Genomic DNA, 20,867 nt, shown 5'->3' on the forward strand with positions numbered 1-20,867 from the left:
AAACAGGACTTAATGCACACACTGAACAGAAGTATTTTAACATTTAATACCACAAAGTTCAAAGGTAATTTGTATATTTAATTACGTAGGTTATGTTTTTCACTTCTCTCTATGCTCTTTATACAGGATTCACTATATATGCCGCAACACCTCAAGTGAGTATTATCCAACCAAGTATTAGTACTAATTTGTGGCTTCGGACAAGCATACTTACCTGGTACGGGAGGTTACCGTGATCCGCAAGGCGGTCCTCCCAGGGCGAGGCCTCTCCATTGCACCTCGGTTTGGCTGACCCCTGCGATCACCCCAAATGCGGGTGACTCGAGTACGTAATTTATATGTGTGGGGGTCTGCGTTCGCGCTAACCCCTGAAAAACCCAAAACAAAGAATAGAAAGTACCTAAAACGTCTAATGGCTTGGTTTGACTTTGTTTCAATAAAAGCCCCCACAAGTAAAACTTTGTTATTCATTTCCATAACATAAGAATGGCTGATATGAGTTGTGAGTTTGTAACTTGTTGAATATATTGCTGATAAATTTTGACAAACATTTATTCTTAAAAAATTTAAAGCACAAAATAGGCGTTCATATAAAAATATGTTTGGAAGTTTTAAATATTTTTGTGGTGTATATATAATAATCTATAATAATGAAATGCTTCATAGCGGAAAATAAAATGAAACTCTCGTCATCAACGGCGGAGGAGTCACATAAAATACAGTTAGTTAACTGGCCCGTGAAGATTCCGGGGTAGAATAGGTCTTCATGCAACCCAAATCGCCGCAAATATCTGCAAAATTGCTGATGCGGTGGTAAGCAATAGTCACCCACTCACTTGTGCAACCCAAAGGCGACTATGCTTGTCGTAAATGGCGACTAACGGGATCGGGTGGTCAGGCTCGCTGACTTGGTTGATGCATGTCATCGATCCCAAATCGGATTAGTGCAAGCACACACACACACACACACACACACACACGTCGCTATATAAGTGCAGTAATCTTGGACGCGACGCTAAACCCCATTTCACCTCACCTCACCTCACGTTACAAGGAACATTGAAGTCTTAATGCAGGTGATATTCCGCGTATTCAATGTGACATTTTGACGCATAAGGCAGACACCATAATTGCGATATTGGTTAGTGGTTACCTTTTTGACAGGTGTCAATTTAATTTTGGTCCTGTTCTTGACTCATTAAGTTTCTAGTTATTAAAAGAAATTCATAAGAATGTCTTATGTTAAAGTGTTGCTCTCTCATTCCACTTACGAGTATTGTTTAATTACACGTGTGATGTTCATTCTTCCTCTCATATTTTCGTCCTTTTTAGTTTTTATGACCTGGGCAAACATTTGGATAAAATATTACTCAATTTAAAATATAGTGAATAGGCAAAATCTGTAATTAAGCCCAGAGCTTAAACACGTGCTTTCCCGCTACCCTCGTGTTCAGACTGACGAGAAGACAATGTCTCAATGCGACCCGGGAGGTTCGCGGGCTAGCATTTGATTGGCCGATGTAAGTGACCTTCCATATTTCATTGTCTGCAAGCTCTGAACAGCGCCGCTTCAGTTATGTGCCCTGGAAAGACTTCGATGTTGATTATATAGCTTACTATCGCGGTATTCATGACATACGTCGTGAAAAAGACGGAGCCCTTAAGCCGGAGTTGGTGTAGTTAGTTAGGTGGACGGATATCAGCTGTAAACTTCACGGACTCGCGTATCCTTCAATGAATGTTTGCCCCCTCTCAACCCTGTAAGGAGATTAGGCGGAATACTTGGGCTGCGTCTGACGCAAGTGCCAGTTATTTATCCAAAGAAACAGGACTTAATGCACACACTGAACAGAAGTATTTTAACATTTAATACCACAAACTTCAAAGGTAATTTGTATATTTAATATCGTAAGTTATGTTTTTCACTGCACTCTATGCTCTTTATACAGGAATCAATATATTTGCCGCAACACCTCAAGTGAGTATAATCCAACCAAGTATTAGTACTAATTTGTGGCTTCGGACAAGCATACTTACCTGGTACGGGAGGTTACCGTGATCCGCAAGGCGGTCCTCCCAGGGCGAGGCCTTTCCATTGCACCTCGGTTTGGCTGACCCCTGCGATCACCCCAAATGCGGGTGACTCGAGTACGTAATTTATATGTGTGGGGGTCTGCGTTCGCGCTAACCCCTGAAAAACTCAATTCAAAAACAGAAAGTCCCCCTAACCTGGAAAATAGGAAAGAAAGTTAGTTCATGTAGAATTGTTTGATTTCAGTTAGTTTTCACAAATAGCGTCTGAAAGCAAAGTGATGTGGTCAGCATTGTTACATATCTCGTTATATTATGTAGATAGATAGACAGAAGTGTTTATGAAAGTCTGACTCCCAAACATTACATACAGTGCATAACATTTTTTTCTATACATACAGTAAACTACGTTTGTAACGAACACGCATTTAACGAACTGACGGATATAACGAACTTATTTTTAGTCCCGACCATTTGTTGTGTATATGCTGTATGTATGTTTATAACGAACTACAGTTCGTGATCCCCTCGTGTTCGTTATAACCGTAGTGTACTGTACATGAACATTGTGCTTGTGTTCTAAAATACTTGAGCAATTCCGGCAACACAAAAGATCAGTTCCGGGGATGATAAGATCAGTAAAAATTAACAAATTTATACTTGGCCATTCTTTTGAACACACATTCATAAGTGTGTCCCTAAAATTACTGTAATGTGTGATTGTTTGTTGTCTAACGCCGCACTCAGCAATATTCCAGCTGTATGACCGAGGTCTGTAAATAATCGAGTCTTGACCAGACAATCCAGTGATTAATATCATGAGCATCGATCCACGCAATTGGGATCGATGGCAATCATCAACCAAGTCAGCGAGCCTGACCACCCGATCCCGATCGCCTCTTACGACAATCATCGTCGCCTCTTACGGCAAGCATGGGTTGCTGAAGACCTATTCTATCCCGGATCTTCACGGGCCATGTATGTGGTTTAATGTGTTTATTCTTCTTGAAGTGATATCATAAATTAAGACAAAAATAGAATATGGCATACCGATCCTGTTTTTTCCAACTGTTTCAACAACTCTCAGAAGGATGTACAGAAATATCGTACGTGTCTCAATATAAAACGTGAAAATTTGTTAAAGGCAAGTAGTGAGGAGATAATTTCACAGTAATATTTAATCTTGTAACATGTTGGTATAATGCGGTTGAAAAATATTTAAATGATGTACACATTTTGCAAGAAAATGGAAGGGTCTGTTATGCAGCATATTTCCTCACATTCCAGGGTATAAGAAATGCCGTACTTAAACATACTGTAAAAAGAACAGGCAAATACTTTCTAAATTACATACCTTTCAAACATTTGAGAACAGGGTTATAATTAATGGAAATATATTTTCTCAAGCATGAAGATTAGGAATTTGAGACTTTATATTAAATGAAAGACACGTGTAGATGTCCACAAAGTATGAGATTTCAGTGGCTCCATTCAAAATAGCCTTACATCAGACAACTTCCCAAACAACCGGATAAGTTTGTTTCAGCTGTTGTTACTTTGCAATATTGTAACCGAAATAGTTACATTTTTTATGTGAAGGTTGTCATGAATAGGGAATTTCAATAGACTGACCAGTTAATTTGGCAATATATCAGGACTAATACAATTTACCAATTTACATCAGTTTTTGATTTATAGGTAAAAATATTAAATCCTTTAAGCGCAATATCATTTGCTTAAAATAGCATTAAATTATTATTAAAAAAAGAAGAAAGAAAACAAATTAAATACATGTCCACAAATTCAGGAAGAAATAGCAAAAGTTATAAGGTAAATAAATACAATGCTTTTCCAACTATAATCTGGTCAAATGCTATTCCTTTGGGTCATCCTACAATGTATTTCCAGAAACATAGACATACTTGTAGATTATCTACTTGAAAATGTCCATGTATCAGCAACCGACCATACGTTGTTTAATATGTTTTTCTCAGACGTTGACGGATGACAAAGTAGACGAATGTTTCTATGGATAACAACTTCTTTTACTGTATCAGCGACGTTTCGGAAATGGCCCATGTTACCAAATTTTCCTTCTGTTAATTGTTATTAGTAAACCTACTCACGTTGCTCCCTATGACGAATGAAAATGGTTGTCACTGTTAATCCTTCACCTACGATATATAATTCGGTATAATGATCTATACTGAAACATTGATTTTACAATATAATAAAGAAGTTATCTATAAACGTCTGTTTGCTTTTTCATCAATTCAGGTTTTGAAAATTAAATCGATTTTGTCACATAGTTCCATGTGTTCTTCCGGTTGTCTGTTGATAGATTTGATTTTGATTTTGATTATATATATATATATATATATATATATATATATATATATATATATCCGAATACTTTTTCTTCTCTTACAGTGTCGCATCGAATGAAACCCATTCACAGTGCAGCCTGAAGTTCCCTGCATTTCGTTACCTCGGTGCCACCATGACTTCAAACGTCTCCTTGGTTTTGTGAATTGAAGACGTAATTCAATGATGAAACCATAGCCTGACTACTGTCTTGGAGCTCCACACCTCGTGTTGAGGCTGAAGAGACACACACTGAATGCGACCATAAAGGTTCGCGGGCGAGGATTTGATTGGCCGATGTAAGTGACCTTCACATTTCCTTGTGTGCAAGCTCTGAACAGCGCTGCATCGGTTATGTGCCTTCGAAAGACTTCGACTCTGAGTGTATAGCTAGCTATCACGGTATTCATGACATATGTTGTGAAACAGAGAGACATGTTAAAGTGGGGTTGGCGTTAATCAGTTAAGGTAGATGAATATCGGATGTCAGCTTCATGGATTCGCGTATCCTTCACCGAATGTTTCCCCCTCGCATCCCTGTGCGGAGATAAGACAGAATACGTACGCCGTGTCTTTACAAGAATATCTGTTATGTTTCTATAGAAACAGGATTTAATACGCAGATTGAACAGTGTTTTTTAAAACGTTAAATACCACAAAATTCACAGTTGTTTTGTATTTTTAATTACGTAAATAATGTTTTTCACTGCTCTCTATGCTTTTTATACAGGATTCAATATATTTGCCGCAACACCCCAAGTGAGAATAATCCAACCAAGTATTAATACTTAATTGTGGCTTCGGTAAAGCATACTTACCTGGTACGGGAGGTTACCGTGATCCGCAAGGCGGTCCTCCCAGGGCGAGGCCTTTCCATTGCACCTCGGTTTGGCTGACCCCTGCGATCACCCCAAATGCGGGTGACTCGAGTACGTAATTTATATGTGTGGGGGTCTGCGTCCGCGCTAACCCCTGAAAAACTCAATTCGAAAACAGAAAACCCCACTAAACCTGCATAATAGGAAAGAAGTTATCGGGGAGGGTAGAAAGTTAGTTTATGTAGAACTGTTTGATTTCAGTTAGTTTTCACACACGTTTTCGTATATTTGGATGACCAGTGTGATATGTATTATGTATATACGTGTTTATGTATGACTAAAAAAAACAATATTGTTATTAGTTTACATACTCATGTTATTCTTCACATGTATGGTAATTGTTACTTTTAATCTTTCACCTTCAATATGTAATTCTGTATCATATTCATGTTTAGTCTTGCGCGACAACGGTATAACGATCTGTACCGAAATAATGCTTTTACAGTATAATAAAGAAGTTGTTTTCTATAAACTTGTGTCTACTTAGTAATGAATTTCAGGTTTTGAAAATTAAAAAGAATCTGTCACATAGTTTTGTCATCTTCCCGTTGTCTGTTAATAGATCTGATTCGGACATATACACGTTCGTATGTTGTACGTATTCTGCACGTATGGCGTGTATGGAAAACACGTACGTGTGTTGTACGTATATTTCTTGTGACATAGCTTCTCACAGATACTCGTTTAATAGAATAACAACGGCAAGTGTCGCTGAACGTAATGAAGTGACACAAAACAGCGATAGTCTTCATGAAAACTATAACCGAAAATCGAGTGAGTAATATTGTATTGATAATGCAGCCTATCTCAACAAACACACAAACATTTCGTGACAGTAGAACAATCTCTGGATGTGATAGTACTGTGTGTACTCCAAGTGCGGTTTGATAGTAATACAGTACTGTGTCAATGTGAAGGGCTTATATGAGACAACGACCATCCTACAATTTCATGTGAAGCGATTATGTATATTCTCTGTAAATCCTAGGCAAAGATATCTGTAGTGATCTAAAATGAATGTCCCAAATTGGGGAGATTCGAGCAGGTAATTTATCTGTTAAGAGAAGTGTGCGTCCCCGCCATCATCTAGTTGTTATCTCGTATGTTTATTCCGAAAATATTGGTATATATATTCTTCTGCATCAAACCAAGTGAACCAAACGAAAGGGTTGGTCTGTGTTGAAACTATTCCGGAAAAGTTGTTATCTCAACTAGTGTTCTTAATACGGCCAGTGAAGTTGCACTGGTCAAGCTGTTAATGCTAACCTGAGTGTGTGTATCAATGATTCATCATTTGGTTGTTTCTATATTTATGTTAAGACACTTTCAAAATAGCCCAAAGTGGTTGTATGTGGAGTGGTATTTGTTATTTCAACTGCTATTATGTACTCTTAAAAGTACCTACTTTAAAAAGGTAGACATTTGTGAAAATCTGATGGGTATGACCTTACATTGGTCTTATTACTATCATGTGAGAATTGGAAAACCGCGCTATATACGATTTCCGTACTCATCATGTTAGATAATGCACTTCTACACAGACGTCTGGTGTACGTCTACATGATATAAATTTTGCCTCTGATACATTGATACACACACTCAGGTTAGCATTAACAGCTTGACCAGTCCAACTTCACTGGCCGTATTAAGAACACTAGTTAAGACGACAACTTTTCCGGAATAGTTTCAACACAGGCCAACACTTTCGTTTGGTTTCCAGGGGTTGGTTTGGACGCACACACAGTACATACATATACCAACATCTCAAGATTAAATACAACAGATATCTATTATTGGGTTTGATTTTCGGGGGGTGGCGCGGACGCACACTCCCCCACACATATAAATTACGTACTCGAGTCTCCCCCATTTGGGGAGATCGCAGAGGTCAGCCAATCCAAGGTGCAATGGAAATCTATCTATCTGTATGATAATTGGAAGGAAATAAAGTAAATAATATGGACCAAAATAAGAAGGGTTACTGTTACAGAAAGCCTTGTTGGTGGTACTGGATAGTTAATACCTGTAGTTTCTAAACAATCTGTGATAAGTCGCTGAAGTCAGCTCAGTTGAGTGAGACCCCCTACCAGAAGAAGTAGTGTGTTGAAAATGTAAGCTAGCATACTTACCTGGTACGGGAGGTTGCCGTTCTCAGCATCGGTTCTCCCAGGGTGAGGCCTTTCCATTGCACCTTGGTTTGGCTGACCTCTGCGATCTCCCCAAATGGGGGAGACTCGAGTACGTAATTTATATGTGTGGGGGAGTGTGCGTCCGCGCCACCCCGCCGTTAATCAAACCAAATAATAGATATCTGTTGTATTTAATCTTGAGATGTTGGTATATGTATGTACTGTGTGTGCGTCCAAACCAACCCCTGGAAACCAAACGAAAGTGTTGGCCTGTGTTGAAACTATTCCGGAAAAGTTGTCGTCTTAACTAGTGTTCTTAATACGGCCAGTGAAGTTGGACTGGTCAAGCTGTTAATGCTAACCTGAGTGTGTGTATCAATGATTCATCATTTGGTTGTTTCTATATTTATGTTAAGACACTTTCAAAATAGCCCAAAGTGGTTGTATGTGGAGTGGTATTTGTTATTTCAACTGCTATTATGTATTCTTAAAAGTACCTACTTTGAAAAGTTAGACATTTATGACACTCTGATGGGTATGACCTCACATTGGTCTCATTACTATCATGTGAGAATTGGAAAACCGCGCTATATACGTTTTCCGTACGTATCATGTTAAATAATGTACTTCTACAGAGACGTATGGTGTACGTCTACATGATATAAATTTGGCCTTTCTCAGATAGGTTCAGCTTAAAAAGTATCTATCTGTATGATAATTGGAAGGAAATAAAGTAAATAATATGGACCAAAATAAGAAGGGTTACTGTTACAGAAAGCCTTGTTGGTGGTACTGGATAGTTAATACCTGTAGTTTCTAAACAATCTGTGATAAGTCGCTGAAGTCAGCTCAGTTGAGTGAGGCCCCCTACCAGAAGAAGTAGTGTGTTGAAAATGTAAGCTAGCATACTTACCTGGTACGGGAGGTTGCCGTTCTCAGCATCGGTTCTCCCAGGGTGAGGCCTTTCATTGCACCTTGGTTTGGCTGACCTCTGCGATCTCCCCAAATGGGGGAGACTCGAGTACGTAATTTATATGTGTGGGGGAGTGTGCGTCCGCGCCACCCCCCGAAAATCAAACCAAATAATAGATATCTGTTGAATTTAATCTGGAGATGTTGGTATATGTATGTACTGTGTGTGCGTCCAAACCAACCCCTGGAAACCAAACGAAAGGGTTGGCCTGTGTTAAAACTATTCCGGAAAAGTTGTTATCTCAACTATTGTTCTTAATACGGCCAGTGAAGTTGGACTGGTCAAGCTGTTAATGCTAACTTGAGTGTGTGTATCAATGATTCATCATTTGGTTGTTTCTATATTTATGTTAAGACACTTTCAAAATAGCCCAAAGTGGTTGTATGTGGAGTGGTATTTGTTATTTCAACTGCTATTATGTACTCTTAAAAGTACCTACTTTGAAAAGTTAGACATTTGTGAAAATCTGATGGGTATGACCTCACATTGGTCTTATTACTATCATGTGAGAATTCGAAAACCGCGCTATATACGTTTTCCGTACGTATCATGTTAAATAATGTACTTCTACAGAGACGTATGGTGTACGTCTACATGATATAAATTTGGCCTCTCTCAGATAGGTTCAGCTTAAAAAGTATCTATCTGTATGATAATTGGAAGGAAATAAAGTAAATAATATGGACCAAAATAAGAAGGGTTACTGTTACAGAAAGCCTTGTTGGTGGTACTGGATAGTTAATACCTGTAGTTTCTAAACAATCTGTGATAAGTCACTGAAGTCACCTCAGTTGAGTGAGACCCCCTACCAGAAGAAGTAGTGTGTTGAAAATGTAAGCTAGCATACTTACCTGGTACGGGAGGTTGCCGTTCTCAGCATCGGTTCTCCCAGGGTGAGGCCTTTCCATTGCACCTTGGTTTGGCTGACCTCTGCGATCTCCCCAAATGGGGGAGACTCGAGTACGTAATTTATATGTGTGGGGGAGTGTGCGTCCGCGCCACCCCCCGAAAATCAAACCAAATAATAGATATCTGTTGAATTTAATCTGGAGATGTTGGTATATATATGTACTGTGTGTGCGTCCAAACCAACCCCTGGAAACCAAACGAAAGGGTTGGCCTGTGTTGAAACTATTCCGGAAAAGTTGTTATCTGAACTGGTGTTCTTGATACGGCCAGTGAAGTTGCACTGGTCAAGCTGTTAATGCTAACCTGAGTGTGTGTATCAATGATTCATCATTTGGTTGTTTCTATATTTATGTTAAGACACTTTCAAAATAGCCCAAAGTGGTTGTATGTGGAGTGGTATTTGTTATTTCAACTGCTATTATGTATTCTTAAAAGTACCTACTTTGAAAAGTTAGACATTTGTGAAAATCTGATGGGTATGACCTCACATTGGTCTTATAACTATCATGTGAGAATTGGAAAACCGCGCTATATACGTTTTCCGTACGTATCATGTTAAATAATGTACTTCTACAGAGACGTATGGTGTACGTCTACATGATATAAATTTGACATCTCTTAGATAGGTTCAGCTTAAAAAGTATCTATCTGTATGATAATTCGAAGGAAATAAAGTAAATAATATGGACCAAAATAAGAAGGGTTACTGTTACAGAAAGCCTTGTTGGTGGTACTGGATAGTTAATACCTGTAGTTTCTAAACAATCTGTGATAAGTCGCTGAAGTCACCTCAGTTGAGTGAGACCCCCTACCAGAAGAAGTAGTGTGTTGAAAATGTAAGCTAGCATACTTACCTGGTACGGGAGGTTGCCGTTCTCAGCATCGGTTCTCCCAGGGTGAGGCCTTTCCATTGCACCTTGGTTTGGCTGACCTCTGCGATCTCCCCAAATGGGGGAGACTCGAGTACGTAATTTATATGTGTGGGGGAGTGTGCGTCCGCGCCACCCCGCCGTTAATCAAACCAAATAATAGATATCTGTTGTATTTAATCTTGAGATGTTGGTATATGTATGTACTGTGTGTGCGTCCAAACCAACCCCTGGAAACCAAACGAAAGTGTTGGCCTGTGTTGAAACTATTCCGGAAAAGTTGTCGTCTTAACTAGTGTTCTTAATACGGCCAGTGAAGTTGGACTGGTCAAGCTGTTAATGCTAACCTGAGTGTGTGTATCAATGATTCATCATTTGGTTGTTTCTATATTTATGTTAAGACACTTTCAAAATAGCCCAAAGTGGTTGTATGTGGAGTGGTATTTGTTATTTCAACTGCTATTATGTATTCTTAAAAGTACCTACTTTGAAAAGTTAGACATTTATGACACTCTGATGGGTATGACCTCACATTGGTCTCATTACTATCATGTGAGAATTGGAAAACCGCGCTATATACGTTTTCCGTACGTATCATGTTAAATAATGTACTTCTACAGAGACGTATGGTGTACGTCTACATGATATAAATTTGGCCTTTCTCAGATAGGTTCAGCTTAAAAAGTATCTATCTGTATGATAATTGGAAGGAAATAAAGTAAATAATATGGACCAAAATAAGAAGGGTTACTGTTACAGAAAGCCTTGTTGGTGGTACTGGATAGTTAATACCTGTAGTTTCTAAACAATCTGTGATAAGTCGCTGAAGTCAGCTCAGTTGAGTGAGGCCCCCTACCAGAAGAAGTAGTGTGTTGAAAATGTAAGCTAGCATACTTACCTGGTACGGGAGGTTGCCGTTCTCAGCATCGGTTCTCCCAGGGTGAGGCCTTTCATTGCACCTTGGTTTGGCTGACCTCTGCGATCTCCCCAAATGGGGGAGACTCGAGTACGTAATTTATATGTGTGGGGGAGTGTGCGTCCGCGCCACCCCCCGAAAATCAAACCAAATAATAGATATCTGTTGAATTTAATCTGGAGATGTTGGTATATGTATGTACTGTGTGTGCGTCCAAACCAACCCCTGGAAACCAAACGAAAGGGTTGGCCTGTGTTAAAACTATTCCGGAAAAGTTGTTATCTCAACTATTGTTCTTAATACGGCCAGTGAAGTTGGACTGGTCAAGCTGTTAATGCTAACTTGAGTGTGTGTATCAATGATTCATCATTTGGTTGTTTCTATATTTATGTTAAGACACTTTCAAAATAGCCCAAAGTGGTTGTATGTGGAGTGGTATTTGTTATTTCAACTGCTATTATGTACTCTTAAAAGTACCTACTTTGAAAAGTTAGACATTTGTGAAAATCTGATGGGTATGACCTCACATTGGTCTTATTACTATCATGTGAGAATTCGAAAACCGCGCTATATACGTTTTCCGTACGTATCATGTTAAATAATGTACTTCTACAGAGATGTATGGTGTACGTCTACATGATATAAATTTGGCCTTTCTCAGATAGGTTCAGCTTAAAAAGTATCTATCTGTATGATAATTGGAAGGAAATAAAGTAAATAATATGGACCAAAATAAGAAGGGTTACTGTTACAGAAAGCCTTGTTGGTGGTAATGGATAGTTAATACCTGTAGTTTCTAAACAATCTGTGATAAGTCGCTGAAGTCAGCTCAGTTGAGTGAGACCCCCTACCAGAAGAAGTAGTGTGTTGAAAATGTAAGCTAGCATACTTACCTGGTACGGGAGGTTGCCGTTCTCAGCATCGGTTCTCCCAGGGTGAGGCCTTTCCATTGCACCTTGGTTTGGCTGACCTCTGCGATCTCCCCGAATGGGGGAGACTCGAGTACGTAATTTATATGTGTGGGGGAGTGTGCGTCCGCGCCACCCCCCGAAAATCAAACCAAATAATAGATATCTGTTGAATTTAATCTGGAGATATTGGTATATGTATGTACTGTGTGTGCGTCCAAACCTACCCCTGGAAACCAAACGAAAGTGTTGGCCTGTGTTGAAACTATTCCGGAAAAGTTGTTATCTCAACTAGTGTTCTTGATACGGCCAGTGAAGTTGGACTGGTCAAGCTGTTAATGTTAACCTGAGTGTGTGTATCAATGATTTATCATTTGGTTGTTTCTATATTTATGTTAAGACACTTTCAAAATAGCGCAAATTGGTTGTGTGTGGAGTGGTATTTGTTATTTCAACTGCTATTATGTACTCTTAAAAGTACCTACTTTGAAAAGTTAGACATTTGTGAAAATCTGATGGGTATGACCTCACATTGGTCTTATTACTATCATGTGAGAATTCGAAAACCGCGCTATATACGTTTTCCGTACGTATCATGTTAAATAATGTACTTCTACAGAGACGTATGGTGTACGTCTACATGATATAAATTTGGCCTCTCTCAGATAGGTTCAGCTTAAAAAGTATCTATCTGTATGATAATTGGAAGGAAATAAAGTAAATAATATGGACCAAAATAAGAAGGGTTACTGTTACAGAAAGCCTTGTTGGTGGTACTGGATAGTTAATACCTGTAGTTTCTAAACAATCTGTGATAAGTCACTGAAGTCACCTCAGTTGAGTGAGACCCCCTACCAGAAGAAGTAGTGTGTTGAAAATGTAAGCTAGCATACTTACCTGGTACGGGAGGTTGCCGTTCTCAGCATCGGTTCTCCCAGGGTGAGGCCTTTCCATTGCACCTTGGTTTGGCTGACCTCTGCGATCTCCCCAAATGGGGGAGACTCGAGTACGTAATTTATATGTGTGGGGGAGTGTGCGTCCGCGCCACCCCCCGAAAATCAAACCAAATAATAGATATCTGTTGAATTTAATCTGGAGATGTTGGTATATATATGTACTGTGTGTGCGTCCAAACCAACCCCTGGAAACCAAACGAAAGTGTTGGCCTGTGTTGAAACTATTCCGGAAAAGTTGTTATCTCAACTATTGTTCTTGATACGGCCAGTGAAGTTGGACTGGTCAAGCTGTTAATGCTAACCTGAGTGTGTGTATCAATGATTCATCATTTGGTTGTTTCTATATTTATGTTAAGACACTTTCAAAATAGCCCAAAGTGGTTGTATGTGGAGTGGTATTTGTTATTTCAACTGCTATTATGTATTCTTAAAAGTACCTACTTTGAAAAGTTAGACATTTGTGAAAATGTGCTGGGTATGACCTCACATTGGTCTTATTACTATCATGTGAGAATTGGAAAACTGCGCTATATACGTTTTCCGTACGTATCATGTTAAATAATGTACTTCTACAGAGACGTATGGTGTACGTCTACATGATATAAATTTGGCCTTTCTCAGATAGGTTCAGCTTAAAAAGTATCTATCTGTATGATAATTCGAAGGAAATAAAGTAAATAATATGGACCAAAATAAGAAGGGTTACTGTTACAGAAAGCCTTGTTGGTGATCCTGGATAGTTAATACCTGTAGTTTCTAAACAATCAGTGATAAGTCGCTGAAGTCACCTCAGTTGAGTGAGACCCCCTACCAGAAGAAGTAGTGTGTTGAAAATGTAAGCTAGCATACTTACCTGGTACGGGAGGTTGCCGTTCTCAGCATCGGTTCTCCCAGGGTGAGGCCTTTCCATTGCACCTTGGTTTGGCTGACCTCTGCGATCTCCCCAAATGGGGGAGACTCGAGTACGTAATTTATATGTGTGGGGGAGTGTGCGTCCGCGCCACCCCCCGAAAATCAAACCAAATAATAGATATCTGTTGAATTTAATCTGGAGATGTTGGTATATGTATGTACTGTGTGTGCGTCCAAACCAACCCCTGGAAACCAAACGAAAGGGTTGGCCTGTGTTGAAACTATTCCGGAAAAGTTGTTATCTCAACTATTGTTCTTGATACGGCCAGTGAAGTTGGACTGGTCAAGCTGTTAATGCTAACCTGAGTGTGTGTATCAATGTTTCATCATTTGGTTGTTTCTATATTTATGTTAAGACACTTTCAAAATAGCCCAAATTGGTTGTATGTGGAGTGGTATTTGCTATTTCAACTGCTATTATGTACTCTTAAAAGTACCTACTTTGAAAAGTTAGACATTTGTGAAAATGTGCTGGGTATGACCTCACATTGGTCTTATTACTATCATGTGAGAATTGGAAAACCGCGCTATATACGTTTTCCGTACGTATCATGTTAAATAATGTACTTCTACAGAGACGTATGGTGTACGTCTACATGATATAAATTTGGCCTCTCTCAGATAGGTTCAGCTTAAAAAGTATCTATCTGTATGATAATTCGAAGGAAATAAAGTAAATATTATCGACCAAAATAAGAAGGTTTACTGTTACAGAAAGCCTTGTTGGTGGTACTGGATAGTTAATACCTGTAGTTTCTAAACAATCAGTGATAAGTCGCTGAAGTCACCTCAGTTGAGTGAGACCCCCTACCAGAAGAAGTAGTGTGTTGAAAATGTAAGCTAGCATACTTACCTGGTACGGGAGGTTGCCGTTCTCAGCATCGGTTCTCCCAGGGTGAGGCCTTTCCATTGCACCTTGGTTTGGCTGACCTCTGCGATCTCCCCAAATGGGGGAGACTCGAGTACGTAATTTATATGTGTGGGGGAGTGTGCGTCCGCGCCACCCCCCGAAAATCAAACCAAATAAAAGATATCTGTTGAATTTAATCTGGAGATGTTGGTATATGTATGTACTGTGTGTGCGTCCAAACCAACCCCTGGAAACCAAACGAAAGTGTTGGCCTGTGTTGAAACTATTCCGGAAAAGTTGTTATCTGAACTGGTGTTCTTAATACGGCCAGTGAAGTTGCACTGGTCAAGCTGTTAATGCTAACCTGAGTGTGTGTATCAATGTTTCATCATTTGGTTGTTTCTATATTTATGTTAAGACACTTTCAAAATAGCCCAAATTGGTTGTATGTGGAGTGGTATTTGTTATTTCAACTGCTATTATGTTCTCTTAATAGGAACCTACTTGAAAAAGGTAGACATTTGTGACAATCTGATGGGTATGACCTCACATTGGTCTTATTACTATCATGTGAGAATTGGAAAACCGCGCTATATACGTTTTCCGTACGTATCATGTTAAATAATGTACTTCTACAGAGACGTATGGTGTACGTCTACATGATATAAATTTGGCCTCTCTCAGATAGGTTCAGCTTTCAAAAGTATCTATCTGTATGATAATTCGAAGGAAATAGAGTAAATAATATGGACCAAAATAAGAAGGGTTACTGTTACAGAAAGCCTTGTTGGTGGTACTGGATAGTTAATACCTGTAGTTTCTAAACAATCTGTGATAAGTCACTGAAGTCACCTCAGTTGAGTGAGACCCCCTACCAGAAGAAGTAGTGTGTTGAAAATGTAAGCTAGCATACTTACCTGGTACGGGAGGTTGCCGTTCTCAGCATCGGTTCTCCCAGGGTGAGGCCTTTCCATTGCACCTTGGTTTGGCTGACCTCTGCGATCTCCCCAAATGGGGGAGACTCGAGTACGTAATTTATATGTGTGGGGGAGTGTGCGTCCGCGCCACCCCCCGAAAATCAAACCAAATAATAGATATCTGTTGAATTTAATCTGGAGATGTTGGTATGTATGTACTGTGTGTGCGTCCAAACCAACCCCTGGAAACCTAACGAAAGTGTTGGCCTGTGTTGAAACTATTCCGGAAAAGTTGTTATCTCAACTAGTGTTCTTAATACGGCCAGTGAAGTTGCACTGGTCAAGCTGTCAATGCTAACCTGAGTGTGTGTATCAATGTTTCATCATTTGGTTGTTTCTATATTTATGTTAAGACACTTTCAAAATAGCCCAAATTGGTTGTATGTGGAGTGGTATTTGCTATTTCAACTGCTATTATGTACTCTTAAAAGTACCTACTTTGAAAAGTTAGACATTTGTGAAAATCTGATGGGTATGACCTCACATTGGTCTTATTACTATCATGTGAGAATTCGAAAACCGCGCTATATACGTTTTCCGTACGTATCATGTTAAATAGTGTACTTCTACAGAGACGTATGGTGTACGTCTACATGATATAAATTTTGCCTCTCTCAGATAGGTTCAGCTTAAAAAGTATCTATCTGTATGATAATTGGAAGGAAATAAAGTAAATGATATGGACCAAAATAAGAAGGGTTACCCTTACAGAAAGCCTTGTTGGTGGTCCTGGATAGTTAATACCTGTAGTTTCTAAACAATCTGTGATAAGTCGCTGAAGTCAGCTCAGTTGAGTGAGACCCCCTACCAGAAGAAGTAGTGTGTTGAAAATGTAAGCTAGCATACTTACCTGGTACGGGAGGTTGCCGTTCTCAGCATCGGTTCTCCCAGGGTGAGGCCTTTCCATTGCACCTTGGTTTGGCTGACCTCTGCGATCTCCCCGAATGGGGGAGACTCGAGTACGTAATTTATATGTGTGGGGGAGTGTGCGTCCGCGCCACCCCCCGAAAATCAAACCAAATAATAGATATCTGTTGAATTTAATCTGGAGATGTTGGTATGTGTGTACTATGTGTGCGTATAAACCAACCCCTGGAAACCAAACGAAAGTGTTGGTCTGTGTTGAAACTATTCCGGAAAAGTTGTTATCTGAACTGGTGTTCTTAATACGGCCAGTGAAGTTGCACTGGTCAAGCTGTTAATGCTAACCTGAGTGTGTGTATCAATGTTTCATCATTTGGTTGTTTCTATATTTATGTTAAAACACTTTCAAAATAGCCCAAATTGGTTGTATGTGGAGTGGTATTTGTTATTTCAACTGCTATTATGTGCTCTTAATAGGAACCTACTTTAAAAAGGTAGACATTTGTGAAAATCTGATGGGTATGACCTCACATTGGTCTTATTACTATCATGTGAGAATTGGAAAACCGCGCTATATACGTTTTCCGTACGTATCATGTTAAATAATGTACTTCTACAGAGACGTATGGTGTACGTCTACATGATATAAATTTGGCCTCTCTCAGATAGGTTCAGCTTAAAAAGTATCTATCTGTATGATAATTCGAAGGAAATAAAGTAAATAATATGGACCAAAATAAGAAGGGTTACTGTTACAGAAAGCCTTGTTGGTGGTCCTGGATAGTTAATACCTGTAGTTTCTAAACAATCTGTGATAAGTCGCTGAAGTCACCTCAGTTGAGTGAGACCCCCTACCAGAAGAAGTAGTGTGTTGAAAATGTAAGCTAGCATACTTACCTGGTACGGGAGGTTGCCGTTCTCAGCATCGGTTCTCCCAGGGTGAGGCCTTTCCATTGCACCTTGGTTTGGCTGACCTCTGCGATCTCCCCAAATGGGGGAGATTCGAGTACGTAATTTATATGTGTGGGGGAGTGTGCGTCCGCGCCACCCCCTGAAAATTAAACCAAATAATAGATATCTTTGGAATTTAATCTGGAGATGTTGGTATGTATGTACTATGTGTGCGTCCAAACCAACCCCTGGAAACCAAACGAAAGTGTTGGTCTGTGTTGAAACTATTCCGGAAAAGTTGTTATCTGAACTGGTGTTCTTAATACGGCCAGTGAAGTTGCACTGGTCACGCTGTTAATGCTAACCTGAGTGTGTGTATCAATGTTTCATCATTTGGTTGTTTCTATATTTATGTTAAGACACTTTCAAAATAGCCCAAATTGGTTGTATGTGGAGTGGTATTTGTTATTTCAACTGCTATTATGTTCTCTTAATAGGAACCTACTTTAAAAAGGTAGACATTTGTGACAATCTGCTGGGTATGACCTCACATTGGTCTTATTACTATCATGTGAGAATTGGAAAACCGCGCTATATACGTTTTCCGTACGTATCATGTTAAATAATGTACTTCTACAGAGACGTATATGGTGTACGTCTACATGATATAAATTTGGCCTCTCTCAGATAGGTTCAGCTTAAAAAGTATCTATCTGTATGATAATTCGAAGGAAAAAAAGTAAATGATATGGACCAAAATAAGAAGGGTTACCCTTACAGAAAGCCTTGTTGGTGGTCCTGGATAGTTAATACATGTAGTTTCTAAACAATCTGTGATAAGTCGCTGAAGTCACCTCAGTTGAGTGAGACCCCCTACCAGAAGAAGTAGTGTGTTGAAAATGTAAGCTAGCATACTTACCTGGTACGGGAGGTTGCCGTTGTCAGCATCGGTTCTCCCAGGGTGAGGCCTTTCCATTGCACCTTGGTTTGGCTGACCTCTGCGATCTCCCCAAATGGGGGAGACTCGAGTACGTAATTTATATGTGTGGGGGAGTGTGCGTCCGCGCCACCCCCCGAAAATCAAACCAAATAATAGATATCTGTTGAATTTAATCTGGAGATGTTGGTATGTATGTACTATGTGTGCGTCCAAACCAACCCCTGGAAACCAAACGAAAGTGTTGGTCTGTGTTGAAACTATTCCGGAAAAGTTGTTATCTGAACTGGTGTTCTTAATACGGCCAGTGAAGTTGCACTGGTCAAGCTGTTAATGCTAACCTGAGTGTGTGTATCAATGTTTCATCATTTGGTTGTTTCTATATTTATGTTAAAACACTTTCAAAATAGCCCAAATTGGTTGTATGTGGAGTGGTATTTGATATTTCAACTGCTATTATGTGCTCTTAATAGGAACCTACTTTAAAAAGTTAGACATTTGTGAAAATCTGCTGGGTATGACCTCACATTGGTCTTATTACTATCATGTGAGAATTGGAAAACCGCGCTATATACGTTTTCCGTACGTATCATGTTAAATAATGTACTTCTACAGAGACGTATGGTGTACGTCTACATGATATAAATTTGGCCTCTCTCAGATAGGTTCAGCTTAAAAAGTATCTATCTGTATGATAATTCGAAGGAAATAAAGTAAATAATATCGACCAAAATAAGAAGGTTTACTGTTACAGAAAGCCTTGTTGGTGGTACTGGATAGTTAATACCTGTAGTTTCTAAACAATCAGTGATAAGTCGCTGAAGTCACCTCAGTTGAGTGAGACCCCCTACCAGAAGAAGTAGTGTGTTGAAAATGTAAGCTAGCATACTTACCTGGTACGGGAGGTTGCCGTTCTCAGCATCGGTTCTCCCAGGGTGAGGCCTTTCCATTGCACCTTGGTTTGGCTGACCTCTGCGATCTCCCCAAATGGGGGAGACTCGAGTACGTAATTTATATGTGTGGGGGAGTGTGCGTCCGCGCCACCCCCCGAAAATCAAACCAAATAATAGATATCTGTTGAATTTAATCTGGAGATGTTGGTATATGTATGTACTGTGTGTGCGTCCAAACCAACCCCTGGAAACCAAACGAAAGTGTTGGCCTGTGTTGAAACTATTCCGGAAAAGTTGTTATCTGAACTGGTGTTCTTAATACGGCCAGTGAAGTTGCACTGGTCAAGCTGTTAATGCTAACCTGAGTGTGTGTATCAATGTTTCATCATTTGGTTGTTTCTATATTTATGTTAAGACACTTTCAAAATAGCCCAAATTGGTTGTATGTGGAGTGGTATTTGTTATTTCAACTGCTATTATGTTCTCTTAATAGGAACCTACTTGAAAAAGGTAGACATTTGTGACAATCTGATGGGTATGACCTCACATTGGTCTTATTACTATCATGTGAGAATTCGAAAACCGCGCTATATACGTTTTCCGTACGTATCATGTTAAATAATGTACTTCTACAGAGACGTATGGTGTACGTCTACATGATATAAATTTGGCCTCTCTCAGATAGGTTCAGCTTTCAAAAGTATCTATCTGTATGATAATTCGAAGGAAATAGAGTAAATAATATGGACCAAAATAAGAAGGGTTACTGTTACAGAAAGCCTTGTTGGTGGTACTGGATAGTTAATACCTGTAGTTTCTAAACAATCTGTGATAAGTCACTGAAGTCACCTCAGTTGAGTGAGACCCCCTACCAGAAGAAGTAGTGTGTTGAAAATGTAAGCTAGCATACTTACCTGGTACGGGAGGTTGCCGTTCTCAGCATCGGTTCTCCCAGGGTGAGGCCTTTCCATTGCACCTTGGTTTGGCTGACCTCTGCGATCTCCCCAAATGGGGGAGACTCGAGTACGTAATTTATATGTGTGGGGGAGTGTGCGTCCGCGCCACCCCCCGAAAATCAAACCAAATAATAGATATCTGTTGAATTTAATCTGGAGATGTTGGTATGTATGTACTGTGTGTGCGTCCAAACCAACCCCTGGAAACCTAACGAAAGTGTTGGCCTGTGTTGAAACTATTCCGGAAAAGTTGTTATCTCAACTAGTGTTCTTAATACGGCCAGTGAAGTTGCACTGGTCAAGCTGTTAATGCTAACCTGAGTGTGTGTATCAATGTTTCATCATTTGGTTGTTTCTATATTTATGTTAAGACACTTTCAAAATAGCCCAAATTGGTTGTATGTGGAGTGGTATTTGCTATTTCAACTGCTATTATGTACTCTTAAAAGTACCTACTTTGAAAAGTTAGACATTTGTGAAAATCTGATGGGTATGACCTCACATTGGTCTTATTACTATCATGTGAGAATTCGAAAACCGCGCTATATACGTTTTCCGTACGTATCATGTTAAATAGTGTACTTCTACAGAGACGTATGGTGTACGTCTACATGATATAAATTTTGCCTCTCTCAGATAGGTTCAGCTTAAAAA

General features: G+C 39.5%; 18 non-coding genes across 18 annotated transcripts; all 18 read left to right on the forward strand.

Moving 5' to 3' along the window:
• The first annotated feature begins 206 nt into the window (after positions 1-206).
• Positions 207-371, forward strand: LOC139456610 (U1 spliceosomal RNA). Its single transcript, XR_011652558.1, has one exon. It is a non-coding gene; the product is annotated as a U1 spliceosomal RNA (small nuclear RNA).
• Positions 372-2,029: 1,658 nt separating this feature from the next.
• On the forward strand, positions 2,030-2,194 carry LOC139456598 (U1 spliceosomal RNA). The gene has a single exon (XR_011652547.1). It is a non-coding gene; the product is annotated as a U1 spliceosomal RNA (small nuclear RNA).
• Positions 2,195-5,205: 3,011 nt separating this feature from the next.
• On the forward strand, positions 5,206-5,370 carry LOC139456622 (U1 spliceosomal RNA). The gene has a single exon (XR_011652569.1). It is a non-coding gene; the product is annotated as a U1 spliceosomal RNA (small nuclear RNA).
• Positions 5,371-7,394: 2,024 nt separating this feature from the next.
• Positions 7,395-7,559, forward strand: LOC139456626 (U1 spliceosomal RNA). Its single transcript, XR_011652573.1, has one exon. It is a non-coding gene; the product is annotated as a U1 spliceosomal RNA (small nuclear RNA).
• A 748-nt stretch (positions 7,560-8,307) lies between these two features.
• Positions 8,308-8,471, forward strand: LOC139456633 (U1 spliceosomal RNA). The gene has a single exon (XR_011652579.1). It is a non-coding gene; the product is annotated as a U1 spliceosomal RNA (small nuclear RNA).
• Positions 8,472-9,218: 747 nt separating this feature from the next.
• LOC139456588 (U1 spliceosomal RNA) lies at positions 9,219-9,383 on the forward strand. The gene has a single exon (XR_011652537.1). It is a non-coding gene; the product is annotated as a U1 spliceosomal RNA (small nuclear RNA).
• A 747-nt stretch (positions 9,384-10,130) lies between these two features.
• On the forward strand, positions 10,131-10,295 carry LOC139456627 (U1 spliceosomal RNA). Its single transcript, XR_011652574.1, has one exon. It is a non-coding gene; the product is annotated as a U1 spliceosomal RNA (small nuclear RNA).
• Positions 10,296-11,043: 748 nt separating this feature from the next.
• Positions 11,044-11,207, forward strand: LOC139456635 (U1 spliceosomal RNA). Its single transcript, XR_011652581.1, has one exon. It is a non-coding gene; the product is annotated as a U1 spliceosomal RNA (small nuclear RNA).
• Positions 11,208-11,954: 747 nt separating this feature from the next.
• Positions 11,955-12,119, forward strand: LOC139456614 (U1 spliceosomal RNA). The gene has a single exon (XR_011652562.1). It is a non-coding gene; the product is annotated as a U1 spliceosomal RNA (small nuclear RNA).
• A 747-nt stretch (positions 12,120-12,866) lies between these two features.
• Positions 12,867-13,031, forward strand: LOC139456589 (U1 spliceosomal RNA). The gene has a single exon (XR_011652538.1). It is a non-coding gene; the product is annotated as a U1 spliceosomal RNA (small nuclear RNA).
• A 747-nt stretch (positions 13,032-13,778) lies between these two features.
• Positions 13,779-13,943, forward strand: LOC139456590 (U1 spliceosomal RNA). The gene has a single exon (XR_011652539.1). It is a non-coding gene; the product is annotated as a U1 spliceosomal RNA (small nuclear RNA).
• Positions 13,944-14,690: 747 nt separating this feature from the next.
• LOC139456591 (U1 spliceosomal RNA) lies at positions 14,691-14,855 on the forward strand. Its single transcript, XR_011652540.1, has one exon. It is a non-coding gene; the product is annotated as a U1 spliceosomal RNA (small nuclear RNA).
• Positions 14,856-15,604: 749 nt separating this feature from the next.
• On the forward strand, positions 15,605-15,769 carry LOC139456592 (U1 spliceosomal RNA). The gene has a single exon (XR_011652541.1). It is a non-coding gene; the product is annotated as a U1 spliceosomal RNA (small nuclear RNA).
• A 745-nt stretch (positions 15,770-16,514) lies between these two features.
• LOC139456615 (U1 spliceosomal RNA) lies at positions 16,515-16,679 on the forward strand. The gene has a single exon (XR_011652563.1). It is a non-coding gene; the product is annotated as a U1 spliceosomal RNA (small nuclear RNA).
• A 746-nt stretch (positions 16,680-17,425) lies between these two features.
• LOC139456625 (U1 spliceosomal RNA) lies at positions 17,426-17,590 on the forward strand. Its single transcript, XR_011652572.1, has one exon. It is a non-coding gene; the product is annotated as a U1 spliceosomal RNA (small nuclear RNA).
• A 748-nt stretch (positions 17,591-18,338) lies between these two features.
• Positions 18,339-18,503, forward strand: LOC139456634 (U1 spliceosomal RNA). The gene has a single exon (XR_011652580.1). It is a non-coding gene; the product is annotated as a U1 spliceosomal RNA (small nuclear RNA).
• Positions 18,504-19,249: 746 nt separating this feature from the next.
• LOC139456593 (U1 spliceosomal RNA) lies at positions 19,250-19,414 on the forward strand. Its single transcript, XR_011652542.1, has one exon. It is a non-coding gene; the product is annotated as a U1 spliceosomal RNA (small nuclear RNA).
• A 749-nt stretch (positions 19,415-20,163) lies between these two features.
• Positions 20,164-20,328, forward strand: LOC139456594 (U1 spliceosomal RNA). The gene has a single exon (XR_011652543.1). It is a non-coding gene; the product is annotated as a U1 spliceosomal RNA (small nuclear RNA).
• Positions 20,329-20,867: the final 539 nt, after the last annotated feature.

This window comes from Haliotis cracherodii, unplaced genomic scaffold (genome assembly GCF_022045235.1).
Source record: "Haliotis cracherodii isolate W230 unplaced genomic scaffold, xgHalCrac1.p SCAF_11, whole genome shotgun sequence".
Classification (NCBI taxonomy): domain Eukaryota; kingdom Metazoa; phylum Mollusca; class Gastropoda; order Lepetellida; family Haliotidae; genus Haliotis; species Haliotis cracherodii.